The sequence below is a fragment of the Ammospiza caudacuta genome, chromosome 6 (assembly GCF_027887145.1).
Source record: "Ammospiza caudacuta isolate bAmmCau1 chromosome 6, bAmmCau1.pri, whole genome shotgun sequence".
Lineage (NCBI taxonomy): Eukaryota > Metazoa > Chordata > Aves > Passeriformes > Passerellidae > Ammospiza > Ammospiza caudacuta.
Window position 1 is genome coordinate 14,965,554 of NC_080598.1, and position 21,461 is coordinate 14,987,014.

General features: G+C 41.5%; 1 protein-coding gene across 2 annotated transcripts in view; it reads left to right on the forward strand.

The window, feature by feature from the left end:
* DENND2B (DENN domain containing 2B) overlaps positions 1-21,461 on the forward strand; it is a 152,738-nt gene that overhangs the window by 66,383 nt on the left and 64,894 nt on the right. The window lies entirely within an intron of this gene.

Genomic DNA, 21,461 nt, shown 5'->3' on the forward strand with positions numbered 1-21,461 from the left:
AGACTTTGGCAAACTTTGGACAAGTCTCTTATTTCAAAATAATTTCCATTTTGAATAGCTTAGAAAGTACTGTGGGATACTGAGTTATTGGATAGTAACTGTCAAATAAACTGTCTTATCATCATCATCTGTTTCAATTAGAATTTTTCAGGAAGAGATTTTTCTAAGTACAAGTAAGAGCCTGAAGCTAAGGACTATCTTTAGGTGCACTTGCTCAACAAGGGATGAGATGAATAGGTGGTCGTGCTCCATTTCTCCATCCATTATTTTGCCTTATGTAATCTTCACCTGTCTCTGAGAAAGCCTGCGAGAGGATGTTATCTGAGCCAACCATGATCATTCTTCCTTTGAGTCAGACAGTAAATCAGTGTTGTAAGTGCTGGCATTATAAAAGTTTCAAGCTTGCAAAACTTATTGTAAACATGTTCAAAGAGTCACTTAAACTGAACAGTCTCTGTCTCTATTGTGGGTTTTGTCTGGGCATTTGGAAACCTGCAAATGTACTTTATAATGTGACAGTTTCAGTTAGAGCTGATACTGGTGTAACAGGTGTAGCAGTCTCCTGGTTGCTAAGATATATGTTTAAGAGTTATTTTCTTGTCAGTCTTAGCTTTGGTGGGGTTTATTGTTTCAAGATTGTTCAGTTGATAGTCTTAAAGGTATTTTCCAACATCAGTGATTCTGTGATTCTAAGATGCAAGGTGTGATTGAGGGATATGGTGACATCAGCTGATTCAACGTTTTGAGATTCCTTATAGGTCAGAAGCAAAGGTCAGTAAAGTCTCTAGAAGTCTTTCTAATTACTTTGTCTGTGATTCAGATCTCTATAGATCACAAATTGAAATTTTAATAATAAAAATCCTCACTGGAAAGAAGGTGCCTCCAAGTAAACATCCATACAGCTGCATGCTTTGCAGGCATTAAGATTCTTGCAGTAACTAAAATTCCCTTGGTCCTCACCACAATGGGTATTAACTGTCATGAATCACCAGAGTTATTTGAATGGCACCTCAGGAAATGAGGAAAAGACAGAGAACAGAGCAAGGACATTATTTGGGAGGATAACCGAGTTTCACCTGAGAATCTGGTTGTGGGGTTCATGGGTTTCTGCTGTGAGTACAGGAGGGGAAAAAGAACTCTTGGATCTGAAGAAAGTGAAGTGTTTTAAACAAAAGCACACTAATGCATTTTTAAAGTTACTTGAAGTTCATTCACCACTTGTTAAAATCTGAGATTTTTGTGTGTGTTAGGAGAGAAAACTTGACTGTGTTCTGAATGGGAAAATTGTAGAATGACAAGGGTGGTTGAAGGTAGGAAACATTTTCACTACAAGACAAGAGTAGATTTATTGTGACTCTTCATCCTAGAAAGGAGATTGAAGGGGGGAAGAGGAGTATCTGAAATGAGATCTAGAACAGAGATGATAAATAGGGAAAAAATACTCTTTCCATTTAAGAACTAATGCAAATCCAATGAAACCAGAAGACAACAGGCTGAGAGTCAGTTGAAAAGAAGGCATTTTTCAGCAGCATGTTTTTAAACCATTAAACTTACTCTTATGTGATGCTGCAATCAGACAAATCCATGGAACAAAAAATCTTCCAAAGCCTTTTAGTCACAGAAATAAAATCTCTGAGTCAACAGACTTAAGCTGGTTAAGTTGTGCTGCACGTTCTTATTCTCTTCTCCAGGCACCTGCTAACTCTCATGGTCAGTGACTGAACCTTGGACCAGGAATTCTTTTTTGGTCCAAGCCAGAGGGAACATTCTGATGTTGTTTGGAACAAGAGTCAGTTACAGGAAGCAAATTGGAGAAATAGCAGAAGGGTTGTTATGCTTACAAAAGGAGACTCTGGCTTTCAGTGAGCTTCCAGAGTACAACTTTAATCCTTCCTTGTGAGTCACTGAGGTGAATGCCAAGGAATGGAGGGATAGGAAAGCACCTTGTGTGTAGCTGGAAGTGACTTCTTAGGAATTTTGGCAGGAAGCAGCTCTGTGAAATCTTCTTAATCCTTCAGCAGAGGACAAAGGAGCCCATAGTATGATTGCAGCTAGTGCATCACCACATCCCTTTGCATCAAATGAGTTTGATTTCACTATAGTTATGAGGATCAGTGTGACTCTGAGGAAACCTTAGGAGAACAGAAGTCACAGAAAGGCATAGTGGTGTTTGTAGGTCTCTCTCCTTACAATGTGGCTTGCTTTCCCTCAGCAAATGATTTCATGTTTATCTGGAGTATTTTGGTTTTATCAGAAACTCTATTTGTTATTAGGTATTTGTCCAAAACTTGTGTTTTCTCCAGTGCAAACAAAGATAAAAGTAGAAATGGCACTACCATCTTTGACTTAAAAATTGCCTCTACACTGTACTGTATTAAAACAGGGCAATAATTATGTCTATGAAGTCATGCTCTAGTTAGCAAAATGCAGCTTTCACACTTGTAGGCTGTCTAATATAACAGATACAAGGAGTAAAAAAAAATCCTGAACAAAAGATTTACATATTAATATATCATTATATCTTAAAATTGCAGCTTAGTTTGAGATGCTAAATGCAACAAGAACCAGTCTAGAGATGAAAAATATTTAGAGTTGTGTGACTACATAACCTGTGTAAATTATTCTTAAAGTCTTTGCCTCTGGCTAGTATGCCATCTCTTAACTCTGCATCTCAAGGCATTTTATACACTTGAGCCTTCTCAAATGCTGCAGAAACTGAAGCACAGGAAGGGTTTGTTTTTAGAGGATCCCGTTGTTCAATTTTTTATCAGAGTTTATTGCCGGAGGCATAAATAACATCAGATTTTCAAGATACAGACTTCTTCCAGTGTATTTGTAAGCGTCAGAATTTCTCTTTGCCTGTAAAATGTGGTGTGCCTTATGTGCAGGGTGTGCCTTATGTATGGGTCCCAACTTGGAGAACAGAAGAGGGCTTTGGAAAGCTCAAAAACATTTTAGAAAAATAATTACAATGAACAAAAATTAAGTTTGCTGCAGGTAAATGTTTTACTAGTGTGGTGATTTTGGTAGAATATATAGAGAGACTGTTGTGATGAGCAAGAACAAACACTCAAACTTTCAAATGTAGTGTCCCTGAGTTTGATTTGGGAAGATAGCTAAAGCAGAAAACAGCCCTGATTCCAGTTGTGGAAAAGGACTGTGTCTGAGGAAAACTGTTCTCAGAGGCTTTGTGCCCAAGGAAAGCTGTGCCACTGCAATCACAGGTGTTTTGTCACAGTCTGGATTTTGTGATGTGGATTGTTGTCTTTCCACCCAAGCTGCACAGGAAAGGTGGTGTCCTCACCAGAGGATGTTGGTGGAGGATGTTCTCCAGCTGAGCAATCATGATTTATTGGCACAATAAGCTGGGGGTGCTGAAGTCAGGGAGTGCCGTAGCAAGACGCCAGAGATTTGTGCAAAAGAAGGATTACATCTGCAATTAGCCATGAGCACCAAGTTACAAAGTGTCTATTCAAAGAAGGCTCATAAAACTTCTTTCTAAATACTTTTAGTTGAATCTTTGAACCAAATACACTCTTACTTAGTTAAAACTGAAATCTGCTATCATGAGTTGGATCTTTCTTTTTGTTTGGGAAGAACTGAGCTGAGTACCCACAAACTGCTAAATACAGGCTTTGGTTTTTATCTCTCAGCAGCGTGTGAGGACATTCATGATGTCACTGAGACTTTGTCACCTCCATTAGCATAACCTGCTGAGATAAGTTTGCACTGACTTTGTGGCCCAGAACTTTTCCTTCTCCAGAATTTAAGTTAATAGGACAGACATTTAATTGGTGGAGCTACCTTACCTCCAATGAAGGCATTAGAGAAGCACCACAGAGTCTGGACTAATGTAACTAGAGACACCCCAGGAATGTTTCAGGTGGATTGTTTATAATTCTGTAAGTATCAAATAAAATAATGACTTAAATTTCTTAACAAAGTAAGCCCATGGGTTGGTTACTAGAAATAGCGTTTTGGGTTGGTTTCCTCTCTCCATCATGTACGCAGGTCCATGCTCAGCCGTTTCACATGCATGCCAAGGTCCTGTGTTTTATTACTGTGTTTCTCTCAAGGCAGAAACAATCTTAGGAAAGTCATAGAAACTAAGAAAACTTCTAGAAAAATCTTAGTTGAAGGAAGAATTTGTGCCTGTGCTTCAGCCCTAAAACCCTGAGATGTGTGATCATTTCCAAAATCAGTCATACTTAAGCCAAGCTCATTCAGTTTTATATCAAATGTATTTATTTATTTTAAAGTGAAATTAATTCTTGGTCCACATTACTAAATCCAACTAAAATACTTTGTTTCCCTTGAAAGGATTATGTGGTTATGGGCTGGGCAGAAGTCTAGAAATATTTTGCCTTAGGAATTGACACCTCCAGAATTCTTAAATAAAAGAATGTGTAGATACATCCAGTGCTGGAGTTAAGCAGTGCTCTGGTGTCAGGGCTTGAGTAGGGCTGGCAGTTTTTTTGCTCTGCTGGCTTGTCCTTAGAGTGCTTTATTCTCTTCCCTTTCTACAGTAAATTTTTCATTTCAAAGATAATCTCATTTCTTGAGCAAAACTCATCTGCTTAGGGAGAAGATTCGTCTTCAGAGAGGGTGCAGGACGTGTCTCTCATTTAGAGACATCCCTTCATGGATGCAAATGTGGGGCCTTTCGTTTGTGTTATCAGATGTGTAACAATTCTTATTCATTCAATCCTTCTGCTACTCCTAATACAAGAAAAAAAAATGCAAATTATCAAGTGCTCCTCAGCTCTATGTTGAACTGTAGGGACTGCCAAAATTTATTGTCAGGTCATTCATGCAGATGTGATCCAGTCTGCCTGCACTGACAATGAATTTTCCTGTGACCAATGCAGAAGAGCTGTGTTCACATCCGGGGTGGATGACTCCAGGGGCAGAAAGGGGAGGACAGCACTGAACAACTCCCTCACCATTTGTTACAGAGCCTTGGGAGGGAGATAACTCTGCATCCACCGCAGTGGAGCCCTGGTCCTACTGTAAAAAAATTATCGCCAGTAAGATAAACAAAATGTAATTAATTGCATTCATGTACTTCATGTGAATATAAATTCAAAGACTGTGAGATTATTTTTTTTTAACATACCCTGAGTTTTCAGATTGGAGAGCTTTGAGAAGAATGCAATAACTTAAAAGATGCATCTTCAGCTCTGTGTTGCTCTAAAGTAATGAGGTTTTGATCTTATTTGTAATTCTAATGTATGCAATTTTCCCACTAATTTTTGCGTGGTTGCCATTGTCTTAGCACATTTATGGTAAAGTATTTTCTCACTCTTTCCTTGCTTAGGATGTGGAAGTATTGCTGTAAGTGATAGGCTGCTTGTTTCCCTTGTGGATAGCTGCATTTCAATTACAGGTGAAAGGATCCATTCTAATTGAAGGTGAAGGGTGCTCTCTGCCTGGGCTTACACTTAGTACACAGGAACAGGGAAGACAGCAGGTCTAGAAGTAGTTGCTGGCTGTTTACAACTTTTGACATTTGTGCATGGTTTGGAAGGTTAGTGGATGCTGTTTTGTGCATATTTGGGCATGCAGGTTTTATCTGAGGGCCCTGAGGAGGAAGGAGTGAGAGCAGCTTGAAAAGGAGAGTCAGTTATGTATGCCTAAAGCAGGAAGCCAAGGCTTTTTTCCTTTTTACTTTAAAATAAAAAATTCTGTTGCCCCATCAGTTGTGGGGTGGCCTGGGCTAAAACATGCCCCAGTTTTTCTAGCCAGAGCAGCCATCAGGGTCTTTGTTAGAGCAAGAGGCCAGTAGTGTGAGTTAAGCTCACACGGTTTCAGCACATCCCAGCCTCTTCCCACTGCCTGGGCTGGGACCTCTCCCTCAGCTGTGGGAGATGTCCTGGCTCAAGGAGGGCTCAAGGAAATGAGGCACTCCACACTGAACTGCTGAGATAGATTTTCCTGCCAAAAGCATTTGCCTACTGCTCAGAAGTACTAGTGAGAACATTTATGAGCTCTTTATGAATTTGTGAGAAGGAAAAAAACAAATCCCCTGTAGAAAATGTTTTTTTAATTCAGAAGGGAATTAAGTTTTAATATTTTTACAGTGAGCTTGAGAACAGGAAGAGTAGTGATTTAATAAAATTCTAAGACTAAGCAATATGCTCTGTTATTGGAGCTGTGATGAAACACAGCTTAAAAAAATTTGTTTAAACCACTGAGATTTAGAAAACCATACAAATAAACTTCAGCCAAATAATGATGAAAACTGAATAACTGATATGACATCTATTAGCAAATACTGTACTCTTTCCTTTACCAGCAGAAACAGCCTGAAACATGCAGCTGACAAATTTTCAGCAGCTCAGCTCCCAGCAGTGCAGAGTTTCATTTGGTTCAACAGGGAATAAGAGCTATGGGTTATTCTGTGAGACTGGAGGTGCATTTGGGACATGAAGCTCTGGCAGCTCAGCTCTGAACTGGGCCATGGGAGGTGGGAGGGCCACCAGGAACAGAAACATTTGCAGTGGGAAGGAGTCACAGTGCTGGTTCAGATGACCCTGAGGCTGGGAAGGGTTTGAATGCAGGCTTTGACAGTCCTGCTGATTTCCGATGGTCGGGGCGCGATGTTCCCCTCCCTCGCTGGGCACTGCTGGGCACTGACCCCGGCCTGGCAGAGCTGAGCCTGCTGCAGCCTCTGCAAGTCCCTCAGCAGGGCTGCAGAAACACTCTGGTGAGCACAGTGCTCTACAGACTCGAGAGGAATGGATTGTGAGACAAGGTGACAGCTTCTAGTTAGAGCAAGAGAGAACTGGAGAAGTGGATCCACTTCTGGATACATCCTTTGGGCTTCCTCAAACAGTGGGGAATTTTGCTATTCCATTTCTGTTGCTGGCCGCTTTGTTTCACTTTAATTTTAAAAGTCCATTCAGGAAGAATGCACTTGTCAGTCAAACAAATAACTTTTTCTGGAAATTTTATCAATATCTCTCTCCCATTTGCATAGGTTCCTAGGAAAACAGCCCAACAAACCCTAAAATTTTGATTGGATTTTGCTTCATAAAGCTTCAGATCAAGTTGACTTTATTATTACTTAAAGGCTACAGGAATGTATTTTGATTGGATTTTGCTTCATAAAGCTTCAGATCAAGTTGACTTTATTATTACTTAAAGGCTACAGGAATGTAGTGAATTCCTTCCCATTGTAATTTAATTCTCATGACACTTTGAATGCTTTATGTTTTTATATTAAGCAAATCATAGCTTATTATTAAAATTACCTTTTCTCTTCTATTAAGGTTTATATTTGCCAAAATCACTGGAAACTAAAAAATTAAAAAGAGAAACTGAGAAGTCTTTAAAAAAACAGAGTTCTAGATGAGAGTTTACACTAAAGAGACATTTTCAATGCAACTATTGCAGTATGAAGATTGCAATATTGCAATACTGTGCAATATTGCACTACTTAGACTAACACTGCAGTCCTTATTTGTTTAATCACTATATTTACAATAAGGTGCTCAGGGGTGCTAAGATCTGAAATAAACTTAGATATTTTTACAGGAAATTATTACAAGAGCTTGATTTTGGAAATGTTTCTGATATCTTTCTAGTGCTTTTACTGCACTGAACTGTAGTGAATAGAAGCAATGAGGAAGACACATGTTAAAACACTCACAGGAGTTCCCACATCTGCAGTATCAGAGAATCAGAGTACAAGTTTTATGTGAATTTGTTTTTTGGGCAACCATAAGAAGTGGGACTGAAGTCCTCAGGGAATAGGTCATAGTAGTCATGTGCACAACCTTCTTATATTATAATGCCAATATTTCAATTTTTCTGGGGAATGAAACTCTATTGCTTTCTGGACCAGGGAGCTGCTGACAATCTCACTGAAAAGACCATCAAAGAGGCAAGTGATGAGCATTGCAAATGATTTTTCATGTTCTGTGAATATCTGTCCGTTTAGGAGCTAAGACACATCTCTTTACACTTGAGCTCTTGAAAAGCCACCAATGTGGGGGAACAATTTCCATTCTGTGCCCTAATCAGTCTGGATTTGAATCAGTGGCTTAGAAATGAAAGGGTCTGTGTTGTCCTAATCAGTTTCTTGCACTGTTTGGTTATCCTAAAAAGATATTTTCCACTTGTGCAGAGCACAACATTAAAAGAAGACATAGCAGAGTTTTTCAAGATTGAATTTGAAAGGAAGATCTGAATGTAATAAGATAGATAATATGTTTCTCCCCTGACTGGAAAAAAAAAACAACAAACAACATTTGCCTGGGAAAACAAAGCAAGAAATGCACAGACATAGCACCTTCACAGGGTTCATCCTGTAAATAACCTAGCCACTATTCACCAGGCAGTATTGTGTGATGAAACTGGGAATTAGCTCAGTGATGAAGCTGGGAATTAGCTCAGTGCTTGATTCAGTCTCCACACAGAGCATCACCTTCAGTCCTCATACTTGACAGCAAATGGTTTTTAAAAGCAAAAAAAGCTGTAAGCTTTTTTCTTCAAGCAGGAAAACAGGGGCTAATGGAAATACACAGGTAGCATCCATATTATAAAAATATATACCTGCAAAAATGCCCAGTGTTCCTGGGAGACTTTTTTGAATTGTGGTTTTGTCACAATTCCCATCATGCACTCTAAAGTTATTTCCATTCAGGCCAGGTCCTGTGCATAGAACTGGCAGTGTGTCACAAGGCAATGTGTCACATTGCCTTGGCACCAGGGAACCCTGGAGCTGTTGAGCAGCAGGCATCTGGTAGGATGGGCTTCAGTGCTGAAAGCAAAACTAAATATAACCATTTTAACAGATAGGATGTTCCTAATAAATAAATAACACTGAAAAAATTGAGTCAATCTATAAAATTCTATTGTAGTCAATGAGAATGTCAGTTCCTGTATGAGCCTGACTGCTTTTTTTGAGAGTTCCTGTTTGTTATTAACCAGAGAGGAAAATTTTGCCCAGAGCATCCATATGTTGTTCCTGAAGCTATTTGTTAAAGCACTATTTTTATAATTGAAATATTTTATGATTACCATATTAATGATGAACTTTATTGCCAATATGTGTTAGTATTTTATTGTGAGGGAGCTGTAGGAAATTACTGGAGTGTATGAGAAGTATTAATTTGTTTTCGTCTCTCTCCTTAGCTATTGAAAGAAAATGTTAGGCCTGTAAAACAGGCTCACTTCAACATAGGTGATCCACAATACTGTGGCTGTAGGACAAGTACAGTTTTTGGCAAACAACAGCAGCTAATAGATGGCAATGGTATTTTTCATTTTGGATTCCTAGGATAAACCCATCATGCATCACAATTTCCTAAAAGCAAGCTTTTTCCAGGTAACAACATAACTATTTGGCTGTAAAAGCAGAATACATTGCAGTGGCAGCAGCACAGAAAGGCTTTGTGATTCAAATTCCGCTAGCTAGAAGCTCAGAAGGTCCTTTTAACAGCCAATGCAGGCAGGCAGGTGGGCTGCTGGTACAGGGGGCTTCAGTGCTGGGATGGGCAGTGTTGGTGACACTCAGGTGTGGGTTAATCCTCCTGTTGTCACAGTGAGGATGTCTCCAGCTGACTCACATGTTTTATTCTGCAATGGGACACTCACCCTGACTCACCCTGGCAGCTGAGGCCAGTGCACATAACCTAACAAATACCCAGTAATGAGACTGCTCCCACACCAGACCTCTGCCCCCTCGGTTTGTGCTGGGGTGGGAAGCCACTTTACGTCAACACAGGCAGAGGGGAGATGGCAGGGAGCCTGTGGCCCTTTGTTGGCAGGGACCTGAAAGGGTTTGAATGTGGATTTTTAACCTCTCCTTTTCCTGTCAAACAGCACTGTCACCCATGTGGGCTTCAAGATAGGGGCTGAGCCTGGCAGGCTTGCTCTGTGTGTGGTTTGGTCCCTGACACAGCTTCTATGATTTCTTTAGCATCAGGCAGCTGGATTGCCTCACTTCAGAGCTTCAGGAATGAATTGCAAACTGTTGCTTCCTGTAACTTTAAAATACAAACTCAATTTTTGTGGGCTACCAAGAGCAAACTTCTGGCTTGCCAGATTTCCCACACACCGGTGCCTTCAAAGCCAACACGTGTGTCTGCAGAGAAAGGCTTTGCTCCTGTTTTGTTAAAGATTAACAGCAGTTTCCTCCCCTTAAGCACACAAAGGGACAGAGGTTTGACAAACTCTCTCAGTGTGTCATTTGCTGCTTGACAAGTAAAGCAGGCAGCACAGAGGCTATGGCAAAGCACGGACTGAGAATTCCTGCGCCTCCATTCTGCATCTCCCCAGGAGGGAAGAGCTCCTGAGTAAGTCTGGGTGTGCTGAAGTGATGGCAGTGGTGGGCAGCTGTGTGCTTGTCAGAGGCATGAAGGGAGGAAACAACACAGCAGAAGGGAAGAGCATGAAGTGCCATAGCACTGAATTCCTTAGTGTCCTTTCCCACAACCAATTTTGCAGGAGATGAACTGCAGGCAGGAATTCAACAGCAACCTTCTGCTTACTAAAAGCAGCTAGAGCAGTAGCTTTAATTTCCAGAGTTTGCAGTTCTGGTGTAGGAGAAGTGACTTTGTAGGACTAAAACTCATTTTTAAAGCCCTTCTCTTCCCTTCCTCCCTCTAACTCTCTTGCTCTCAGGCAGAACCTCATCTCTAAGGGTAAATGCCTTTTTCTTGTCTTGAGATTCCCTTTGATCCTCTTTAATTCTTAAAGGTTATTATTAAGTTATGCAGCACTGTTCATACCCATGCTAAGCTAAACTTGTTTTTATTGTATAGAAAGTGCTGGTCCATTAGAGCAAGATCATAGTTATTTATACTTAGGCTGAATATGCCTTACAAGGACTGTACTTTTCTAACTGCAGAGATGAAAACACAGCATTAAATGAGGTGCTGGAGGTGCTGCTGGCATGCTTTTGTGTGTTGTACTGGTTTTGATGCCTGGTTTCAGGTCTTGGGTTTTTGTGGCATCTTTTTTTTTCAAGATACTTTCTGTGAAATGTGCTTTCTTGGCTATGAGACAACTTGCATTTTTTCCCCCATTGAATAAAGAGCATAAGTCACAGGCTTCTGCTTTTCAGGAAAAAAATCAGTATTATGGGTCCAACTCTGTGAGGTTCTGAGGGATGTAATTTAGGGCCAGAATCTGGACTTCAATTTACTGCTTCAGATATTCATTATCTGAGACCCCATGGGTAGCAGGAAGGAGTTTGTTGTTTGTGTTGTAGTCTGTAGGGAGCAAATACTTTCAGAGCTGATGAGCTTGTAAATGTTGCCTGTTGGTTTTTCTTGCTGCTTTATACACAGATGTTGGTATTGTCTCACTTGCACCATAGCATTTTTATTTTCTGGGTGCTTTGCCTGGTGCTACCTATGTGGCTTCCTGTAGGGGTATGAAACTTAATTTTGTCCTGGAAGTTAAAAAGGATGTGTGACAGGAAAAATGTCTTCTTGCTTTTACTTGCTCTAAGTTAATGTTTAGTTGCCTTAAACTGAGCAAAACTTTCAGTTGACTATGCAGCATTTATGTTGCAGGGCAGTGGCCACAAAATATTTTCATCCTTATGGTTATACTACATACAAATTCTCTCATAGGAAGTAAAAAGTGAAGTGAAATGTTAATACATGTTGGCCTGCTCCTTATAGAACCTAGTGTAAAACTAAATCCACAGTTTTATAAGAAGCCAAGGTCTTGTGAGAATCAAAAGCTTGTAAAGGATATATAAATCCCCCAGCTATTATTCTGATTCCAAATTTAGGCTTGAGATCCCACAGCTCTTGTAGGTGTGGTGCTGAAATCTGGTCTGGGAGGCTCATTTCAGCTGGATGAGTAATGGACACGTTTAAGTTACCCTTGATCACAGTGAACAAAGTCGTGGGCAGTGTCTTTCCCTGACCTAACTCTGCTCCTGTTAACAGTTATGGGCAGAAAAAGGCAGAGACAAGCCAATGTATGAATCTTTTGGAAAGTTTCCTTTAGATCGTGTTTCTGAACGTTGGTGTGTGCAGTGCTCCAGCACTGGCTGATTGTTCATTTGTTAATATGCAGTGAAACTGAATTAGGGCAGATGTAGCCCTCAGTCAAGTTAAATTTGGCCTTGTCTGGACTCTTAGGTAAATAAGTATGATAGCAACAAGTATTGCAAATCACAGCTTGGCTTTTTTCTTTTGCCTTTCTTCCCCTTTTTTCCTTCTTTTTTCAAATTTATTTTAAAGTTTATGTGTATATGCCAACAGATTGGGAAATAAATAGATCAAAGAGTTTTTTAAAGCTCTGTTCAACTAAGGAAGAACCCCAACAACTATTGGCTGGCCAATTTTTTCATATGATGCTCAGTTGTGGATATGCCCCACACATTTCCTCATTTTCCTGGTTTGTTTAGATAAAAGTAGAGTGAAGCACACTTTTAACCAGTCAGATGTAGTGACCTGATTTACTTTTCAGTAATGTTATTCAAACTTTTAAGCATATTTAAACTGAAACTTTATTTTTAATAAGTGTGCACTTGCACCAGATCAATGCTTTAAATCTTTCTGCACTAACTTTTGCATCAGTTTGGAAATTTAGCAACTTCTCCTTAGCAACACTTGATTTGTGCTAGCATAAGGCAGAAGAAAATCAAACACTGGTAAATAGATTTTTAAAGGAAGTGAATGAAAAGAAATTCCCTCATAAATCCAAATCAAGTATATAACTTCTTAATCAGTACAAAGTCATTGTATTGGCCAAGGCCGAGCCCATCGGCGACAATGGCAGCGCTCCGGGATGACGTATTTAAGAAGTGAAAAAAGTTACTGTGCAGGAGCTATTGCAGCCAAAGAGGAGAGGAGTGAAAATATGTGAGAGGAACAGCCCTGCGTGCACCAAGGTCAGCGCAGAAGGAGGGGCAGGAGGTGCTCCAGGCACTGGAGCTGAGACACCCCTGCAGCCCATGGTGAGGCAGCTGTGCCCCTGCAGCCCATGGAGGACCACGGGGATGCAGAGATCCGCCTGCAGCCTGTGGAGGAGCCCGTGCCAGAGCAGGTGGATGCCTGAAGGAGGCTGTGACCCCATGGGAAACCTGTTCTGGAGCAGACTCCTGGCAGGACCCGTGGACCCGTGGAAAGAGGAGCCCACTCTGGAGAAGGATTGCTGGCAGGACCTGTGATCTTGGGGTGGACCCACACTGGACCAGCCTGTTCCTGAAGGACTGCATCCTGTGGAAGGGACCCACCCAGAGCAGTTAATGAAGAGCTGCAGCCATGGGAAGGACCCACCTTGGAGAATTTTCTGGAGAACTGTCTCCCGTGGGAGACACCAAGTGCCGGAGCAAAGGAAGACTGTAACTGTCTCCCATGGGACAGACCCTGTGCCGGAGCCGGGGAGAAGTGTGACTGTCTCCAGTGGGAGCAACCCCAGTCCAGAGCAGGGGAAAAATGTCTCTGGTGGGAGCAATCCCATTCTGGAGCAGGGGAAAAATTCTTCTGTCTCCAGTAGGAGCAATCCCATTCTGGAGCAAGGGAAAAATTCTCCTGTCTCCAGTGGGAGCAATCCCATTATGGAGCAGGGGAAAAATGTTCCTGTCTCCAGTGGGAGCAATCCCATTCTGGAGCAGGGGAAAAATGTTTCTGTCTCCAGTGGGAGCAACCTTATTCTGGAGCAGGGAAAAAATTCTCCTGTCTCCAATGAGAGAGACACTATTCCAGAGCAAGGGAGAAGTGTAACTGTCTCCATTGGGTGTGATCCCATGCCAGAGCAAGGGGAGATTATAACGGTCTCCAGTGGGAGTGACCCCATTCCGGAGCAGGGGAAAGGTGTGAGTGTCTCCAGTGGGAGCGACCCCAGCCTGGAGCAAGGGAAGAGTGCAATAAGTGTCTCCAGTGAGAGTGATGCCATTGTGGAGCATGGGAAAAGCGTGACTGTCTCCAGTGGGAATGACCCTATTCTGGTGCAGGGGGAGAGTCTGAATGTCTCCAGTGGGAGAGACCCCCTGCCAGAACAAGGAAAGAGTGTAATAACTGTCTCCAGTGGGGGTGATCCCATTCCAGAGCAGGGGAAGAGTGGGACTGTGTCCAGTGGGATCGACCCCATTCCAGAGCAAGGGAAGAGTGTAACAACTGTCTGCAGTGAGAGTGACCCCATTCCAGAGCAGGAGAAGGGTGTGAAGAGTCCTCTCCAGGAGGAAGAAGGAGCAGCAGAAGCGCTGTGCGATGAGCCGACCCCAGCCCCCGTTCCCTGTAGCTCTGTGCTGCTGCGGCAAAAGAGGTAGAGAAAATCAGGAGTAAAGTTCAGCTCAGGAAGAAAAGGGAGGGGGGTGGGGGAAAGGTGTTTTTAAGATTTGGGTATATTTCTCATGATGATACTCAGATTTGATTGATAATTGATAATTTTTTTCCCCAAGTGGTGTGATGGTAATTGGTAAGAAATATCTTCCTGTCCTTATCTCAACCCATGAGCTTTTGTTGCATTTTCTGTCCAGCTCTGGAGAGCGAGTGACAGAGGGGCTTTGGTGGGCACCTGGCATCCAGCCACATTTATGAACACTGGCAAGTGTACCAAGGGTCATGTTTGTCATCATAGCTGGAATGTATTTTGCATTCCATAAGGTCAGAGTGACTGAAAAAAATTATGATAAGAGAGGCCAAGGGTATAAACTTTGAAATCTTTCCTCCTTCAGATACAGGATGCAACCTCTGCAGATGAGATGTGTTGTATACTCAATTAATAGGCTTCCTTCTCTCTTCCTTGCTTTGGCACCTCTATGAGTCATCCTTCACTTATCAGCTGCTCCCTTGCCTTTTTGTTTCTCCAGGTGCCAAAAAAAAAAAAAATACTGCATCTGCTTTCTTTCTTTCAGTTATTTATATAAGAGAGAGATACTGGGTATGGGTATGGGTGAGAGGTATTACTACTGCTCCTGACCAAAGTCTGTTATTAATGTTGGGCTACTTAGAAAATAAAAAAAAAGTGTAACTTTTGGTAGGAAAACTGTTTTGCCTACCCTCAAAGGTTGCAATTAATGTCTGTGTATGTGTGAGTGACAGATGCGTTTAGAGGTGCAATTGTATAACTCAGTGACTGGAAAGTTCACAGAGGATGGTAATAGCATTTATTATGTTGGAAAAATAGTCCAAGTTGGAGACACAGACATCTTTGGTGATTGAAGCAAGTGGAAATCCACTCTTCTAAGGGACAAAAGAGAGAGGGCAAAACTTACAAAAAGAAGTTAAAGATGAAGAACAAGGGCACATTTCCCAGCTGTGTTACTCTTTGTACAAGAAGTGTCCTTCAGGGAGCAGATAAGTTTTCCTGCCGTGGAGTGTGCTGGTTTTATGCCAGTGCTTCAGCCTTTTGCTTACAGAGGAAGGTTGCAGCAAGCTGAACTGAGTTGTTAGAGGTGTCTTGCCGACAGGATGGCGCTCAGCTGCTGGTAAGAGATGAGTCAGCCCCTCAGAGGCCTGAGCACTCTCTGGGCAGAGCTTGAGATCAGAATCAGCTCTTGTTTTCCCCTGCCTCAGATGGTCCATATGGCTTGTGACCTCCCTGCCCAGTGCATGAGCTCCAAGTGCACAGTGCAGTGAGACAGGCTGGGGCTGACAGGCTGTGTTTAGACAGGCTGATGCTGAGATTCTTCTGCATTCAAAGAGATAGTGCAGGACATTCTAGTCTGATGGTATTTTAAATTTGATTTTGTTTTGCTTTGCTTTGCTTTTTATTTCCTCTGCAGTTCAGTAACTCCAGAAGCAACACAGATATTCTCAGATCTTGTCAATCCCTTTAGTATTATCCTATGTGACATATTGTATTTTCTCCAGATATCTCAGGCTTCAGACTTGATGGACCATGATACTGGTAGTTGAAATGATGACACGAATTAAGAATCCTGTTCCATAGCAGACAGATGGACACTGGCTTTTGGTTTTATAATCTGCTTTTCTGGGATGCTTTCTCACTGTGTTAAACAATCTAATTTGCAAAACTGAGCAAAAGAAACCTCTACAGAAAAATCTCACTGGACACTGGCAGCACATTGGGGACCACAGCTAAGCTGGTGAAACTGGAAGGAAAATGTGGATACTTGTAGGAAAGGCAAATAAAATATTTTATATTTATTCTGAAACAAACTCCACTGAGTAGATGAGATTAAGAAAGTTTGTAGAATATGGGAGTTCTGAGTGCTTATTATTTTTCTGTCCCTGTTGGATAGTTATACTTGAGTCTATTTGATGAGGTTTTGCATGACCTAGAAGCTGATTTATATGTGAGGCAGGGAAAGCAGATTTGTCTCTATTCTGGATTAGTGAGTTGCTGGGATTTAGGACTTTTTGAGTTCCTGTTCAGATATTTTCTCTGTGGATATAGAGTATTTCAGAAAAGTATAGCGTGACCTTGTGAGGTTTTCTGACTTGTCAGGGCAGAAGAGGGATGAGCCTATTTCCCAACAATTTCCAAACTCAAACTTCAGATTTGGAGGTTGCCAAACCCAGAATGCCCTCAGATATCTTGAAAATTGAGCGTCACAATTAATAAAATTAATTCTCTATTCTTCCCAAATTGCATTTGCATGAGCACAGAAAACTTGGAAAGCTTTGTCAGAATTAGTTCCACGGAGTTTGTTGCTTTGATAGTGCAGGACAAATGAGCAAGCCTGTTGAAAAATCACCTGTGCTTTGAAAAAGCAAAGTTGAGAGCCTCTATGTGCACTGGGATTTTTAACAGTCAGCATGTTCAGACATGCTGCTAAAGAACAAGTTTCAAGGAAAGGCACTTCTTAAATAGAACAAATGAAGGTTTGTGCTTTCTGCCTGGTTTAAGAAAGTAATGCCATCTCTTGCTGCATTGCCACTCCTCTCCTGCAAAACTCCCAAGATCTAAAGATATCAGGTAAGACTAAAACATACTGAGCCAATTCCAGAACAATAACTATAGTGGAGCTGTAACAATGGAAATATGTCTTGCATAAATTATTATTCAGAACATGTTATGGGAAAAGAGTAACTCATAGCGAGTCTTCCCTTTTTCAACTTTGAATCATATTTTTTGAGGAGAATGTGAGAGATGTCCCATGAAATCAGTGCAGTTTACTTTGGTGGAAAAGAGAGAATGGCTTAGTCTGATACTTCTGTTCTTGCTTTTTGATTTTACCACAGTCAGCTTCTGATGCCTGTGATGGAAAGTACACCCCAGGCTTGTTGGTATTCTTTGCCTTGGGCAGTTATTTATGCCTGAACAGAGGAGGTGAAAAAGGCTTAAGGGGGGAATTGTTTAAAGACCATCCTGCCCTTGCCTTGTAACAGGACACAAGACAGCCATAAATCTGGAGTGGCAGGGAGTCTAACCCTCTGAGCAGAGATAATTTCACAATTTCCTGTTGTCTTTTTCCCCCTCACTTGGCAAAGACACCTAGTGCATGCTGATTGATGGCATTTTATTTTATAGTCATTCCTCATGGTCAGATTAGTCTTGCTGTCTTGGCTTTATGGATCCAGGCTAATTCAAGTATTTAGGATCTGACTCATCAACTTTGATTTCTTTGCCCCTGTTTTGTTCAGTGGTAGAGCATAGTTGCCACTTCATGTAATTTACTTTGGCGGAATGACTCCTGCATTTCCCTGATGTAAATCAGATCTTTTTGCTTCTGAGCCATAAAAGCACAGTTGAGCCGCAGTCAGCTGTGATTGTGTGTACTTTTCTTCATGAACCAACTGCAAAGGCCCAGAGCTCTGGGGTGGGGGGATGTTAAACACAGGAATTCACCACAGCGCCCCTGCAAATCCAGCCCACAATTGTTATCATTGACTCTTGGGGATGCAGACATTGGGGCTTCTAAAAACCACACAGAGGGCTTGATCTGTTTTTTTTCTCTGTTTCACAGTCCTATCATTCTGTAGCTAGTTCTGATATGGTTTCAGTTTTATTTAAATGGAAAGTATCAAAACTCCTTGGGGAAAAAAATTCAGAAGTACAAATAGGAAAATAATTGGTGTTTCTGTTTTTATTGTATCTTTAAACATTTTGTGATTTGTTGTCCACTTTGATTTTACTGCTCATTCTCTCCAAATGCTGGGACTTTTCCATCTCAGCACAAGTTCATGAGAGTGAGCCTATTTCAAGCAATGTTATAATGCAGACTCACTGCTCAGTTTACAAAGCTCAAGTTTTTGTCTTGTTTTTGTCACAATCCCAAAGTCAGCAATAACAGGGGGATGTTATGTGGAATGTAGATTTTTGGGGATTTTTAGCCAGACTCCCGGTGAGAGCTCAAAGATTATAAAGGGTCTGGTGCAAGAGGGATTGTTCTGCTACTGTGTACCTCACTTTCTTTTCCAAGAGAGAGGCAAGATATGACAAGTTGCACCACGTGTTCCAGCACCAAGCTGAGTCAGCTCAAAAATCACCTTACCGTGTGCCCAGCACTTGAGTGTGAAAAGTTCACCTCCTCTATTCACCATAAACTCTTATTTAGATTTAAGATAATTAAATACAATCTGTAATTATCTACTTGAGTTATGCAGAAAATGAAAATGCTGTGTGCTGTGAGAGTGCAGAAGATATTATAATAGAATGGTTTACTGCCAAATGAGAGCGGATTTAAATTCAGTAGTGCAGGAGATCCCTTTGGTCTTAATGTTCCCATAACCCCTAGTTACAAGAAGTAACAATAGCAGGTTTTAAAGTCCTTTTCTGCTCCTGGAACAATTAATACACTTTAAGACTCAATTTATATTCTTTGGTGCCATATACAAGGCAGCAGTCCAAGCCTAGATGATCATTTATACTTGGAAAGAAAAAATCAGAACTTAAAGGACAATCAAAACATGGGATTCTCATGGGCCACCTCAACTAAGCAGCAAAGCTTAGGTTCTTAGGTTTCAGATCACCTGTTCTGGTGATGGTTGTACATTTTACCCTCATGCTAACCCAGTTAGAGCAGCCTGACTCCCCCTGCATTACTCTCCTGCTTACCCCAGCAATGCCTGGCTGAGTCTTTGCAGCAGTCACTGCCTCTGTCTGTCTGTCCCCTCTGGTGAGGAAAGGGCACATTGTCACAAGGAGATAACGCTGAATCCACACTGCTCTGTGAAATGACTCGTTCTGTAACTCCCCAAAGTGCAACCCCACCACTGACTGCTGCTGTTGGACAGCTAAAAGTGGACTTCTCTCAGTCCTTTAGAGGAAAGCACAGAGGAAATTTTTTACTAGTTCTTGTAATAGAGAGAAGAAGAGGAAATTTTTGGAGAAGTTCCCTCATCATTGCTTCTATCCAAGTCTTTGTTTTTTTGGTCTCCTTAAATTACTCTGCCTTTTTACACCTGAAGAGGCCTGGGAGATTGCTGTACTGCAGTGGAGTGTTCAGTTTCTGTTTGTGCAAAAGTATTGATTTGTACTGGGAGCTTTCCCAAGAATGTGCGACAAAGGCAGAAGAGTTTATGTGCTCTGTTTGTTTGCTCTGTAATTTTCTGGCAGCACTGCCCTTGCTGGGGTGTGAAACTACTGGTTTCAAGGAGCTGTGGTTACTGAACCTCTGCAAAGGGCTTGTTCTTTGCAGGTCACAAAAGCAAGGGGACAAAACCACCAGTTCTAATTTGGGCCTCTGTTGGTCTCTACTTGTTTTCTCTCCTCTGTCTGCTTTGTCAAATCAAGTGGAAGTTTGATGTAAATGAGTATCATAGTGAGCCCTTACATCTCTCAGCAGCAGCACACCAAAATGTGCATGGTATAGTGAATGGTTCCAACTAGCAGGTAGCAGGGTGTGCTTATCTCTCACTTTGCCTGGCTCTGGGAAGGATGGATTCCAGGTTCTGCACTCAGAGGGGCTGGCTGTTGGTAGCTGAATATTCCTTAGCATTCTCTCTTACGAATTTCCAGAAAATTTCAAAGTTATATCCTCATTTACCTATCAGGGCAGCTTTAGTGGATGTATTAAACATGAGTTTTGCTGCCCTTGCAAAGAGAAATTTATGTTTCTTCTGCTTCAGATCTCCTTAAATATTGGCTAGAGCAACAAGAAGTCTCTAGTGCTGGCCAAATCTACTCATTCCCAAACTCACAATCCTACGGTCACAGCTGATTCTCATGTTACTGCTACCCTCAAACAGGTTAGGTTGTCCTGATGAAATGGCACAATGCCCTGGGAAGAACCAGGAATGAGAAAAAAACCCCTAAATAAAATATTTAGAAAGCAATATTTTTTTCTAATAAAAGTGGGGAGAAAGTACTGAGGAATAAAGTCACTCCTGGGGTTCTTTGCACCCAATATCAGTGTCACTGGGAAATGATGGGACCTCATCAACAGGAGCCTGGAAAACCCTTTTTGTCATCATGTTCCTTGTTCTTCTTTCAGTAAATGGGCTCCCATGCATGAGCATGTTGGAGTGGGAAATTCCCTGGATCAGAAAGGCAAAATCTCTCCTACTATTCTGTACATGTCAGTTTAAGAAGAGCAAATGGGATTTACAAACCTTAAAAATTGCTGAGTGGTTTCTTCCAGCTTGCCTTTCCTCAGGACAGCATGATCTGTGGGATCACTCCTGACACTTGAGGAAAGCTAAAACAGTGCTGCAGAGTCTGAGCTGCTTAGCTCAGAGGTCAGAAGAGGGCAGTGAGAGCTGGGAGTCCTGTAACTCTTTCAAGGCAAGTCAATTAAGCACCCTCCAGTCACTGTTAAAGCCTGAAATGCAACCTAAGATTTTTCTTAGTGTGTATATAAAGTGTATATATTGGATAAAGTGTATGCTGGATCTTGGAGGCAAATGCCTCAATAAATACACATTATGATTATCCCCCCATACTCTGATTCCCAAGACACAAACCCAGCTCTAGAGCCACCCTTCTGGCTGCCTCCCATTGTTAAAAGTTACTCATGAAGTTGTGGGAATTTTCTGCACCCACTGCTCCTCTTTCCTGGAGTTGATGTTTGGCATTGGAAGCAGGAAGGAGCTGTGCCTCTGCTCAACTGGATCAAAAGGCCAAGCCCCCCTCCCCCCAGTTTTAAATACTAATTTTGTATTGCTCACTTTTAGAGTGGTTTCCAGGAATTAAAATTTCCTCTTCTACAAACAGACAAATGTTAACACTGCGTTTTGCAGGAAGAAGATTGGTATCTTCCAAAAATTAAAGACTTTTTGACTTTTGGGTCAGATAGAGGGTGAGAGCTCAGGCACTTTTGGCACCAAGAATGAGCCCTTTTCCATCCCCACAGATTTTCAGTACAAGTTAGCCTTGCTAAAAGGCAGGAACTCAGTTTTTTCATCTTTTGCCTTGTGATGAGTAGGTTGCAAATTATCTTAAAGGAAGTGTGTCTGTTCTCTTCTCGATGCAGCTCCACTGTTACCCACATGTGGTCACTGGACCTGGTGAAAGGAAATGCCTTTACTAGAGACAACAATAGAATATATGAATATTTGAGAGCTGCCCTCAAGAATTACATTTGTTGTAAATGACAAGCTTTTTCTGTTTGGGTGAGCAAAAGAGAAACTGAAGAGACTGAA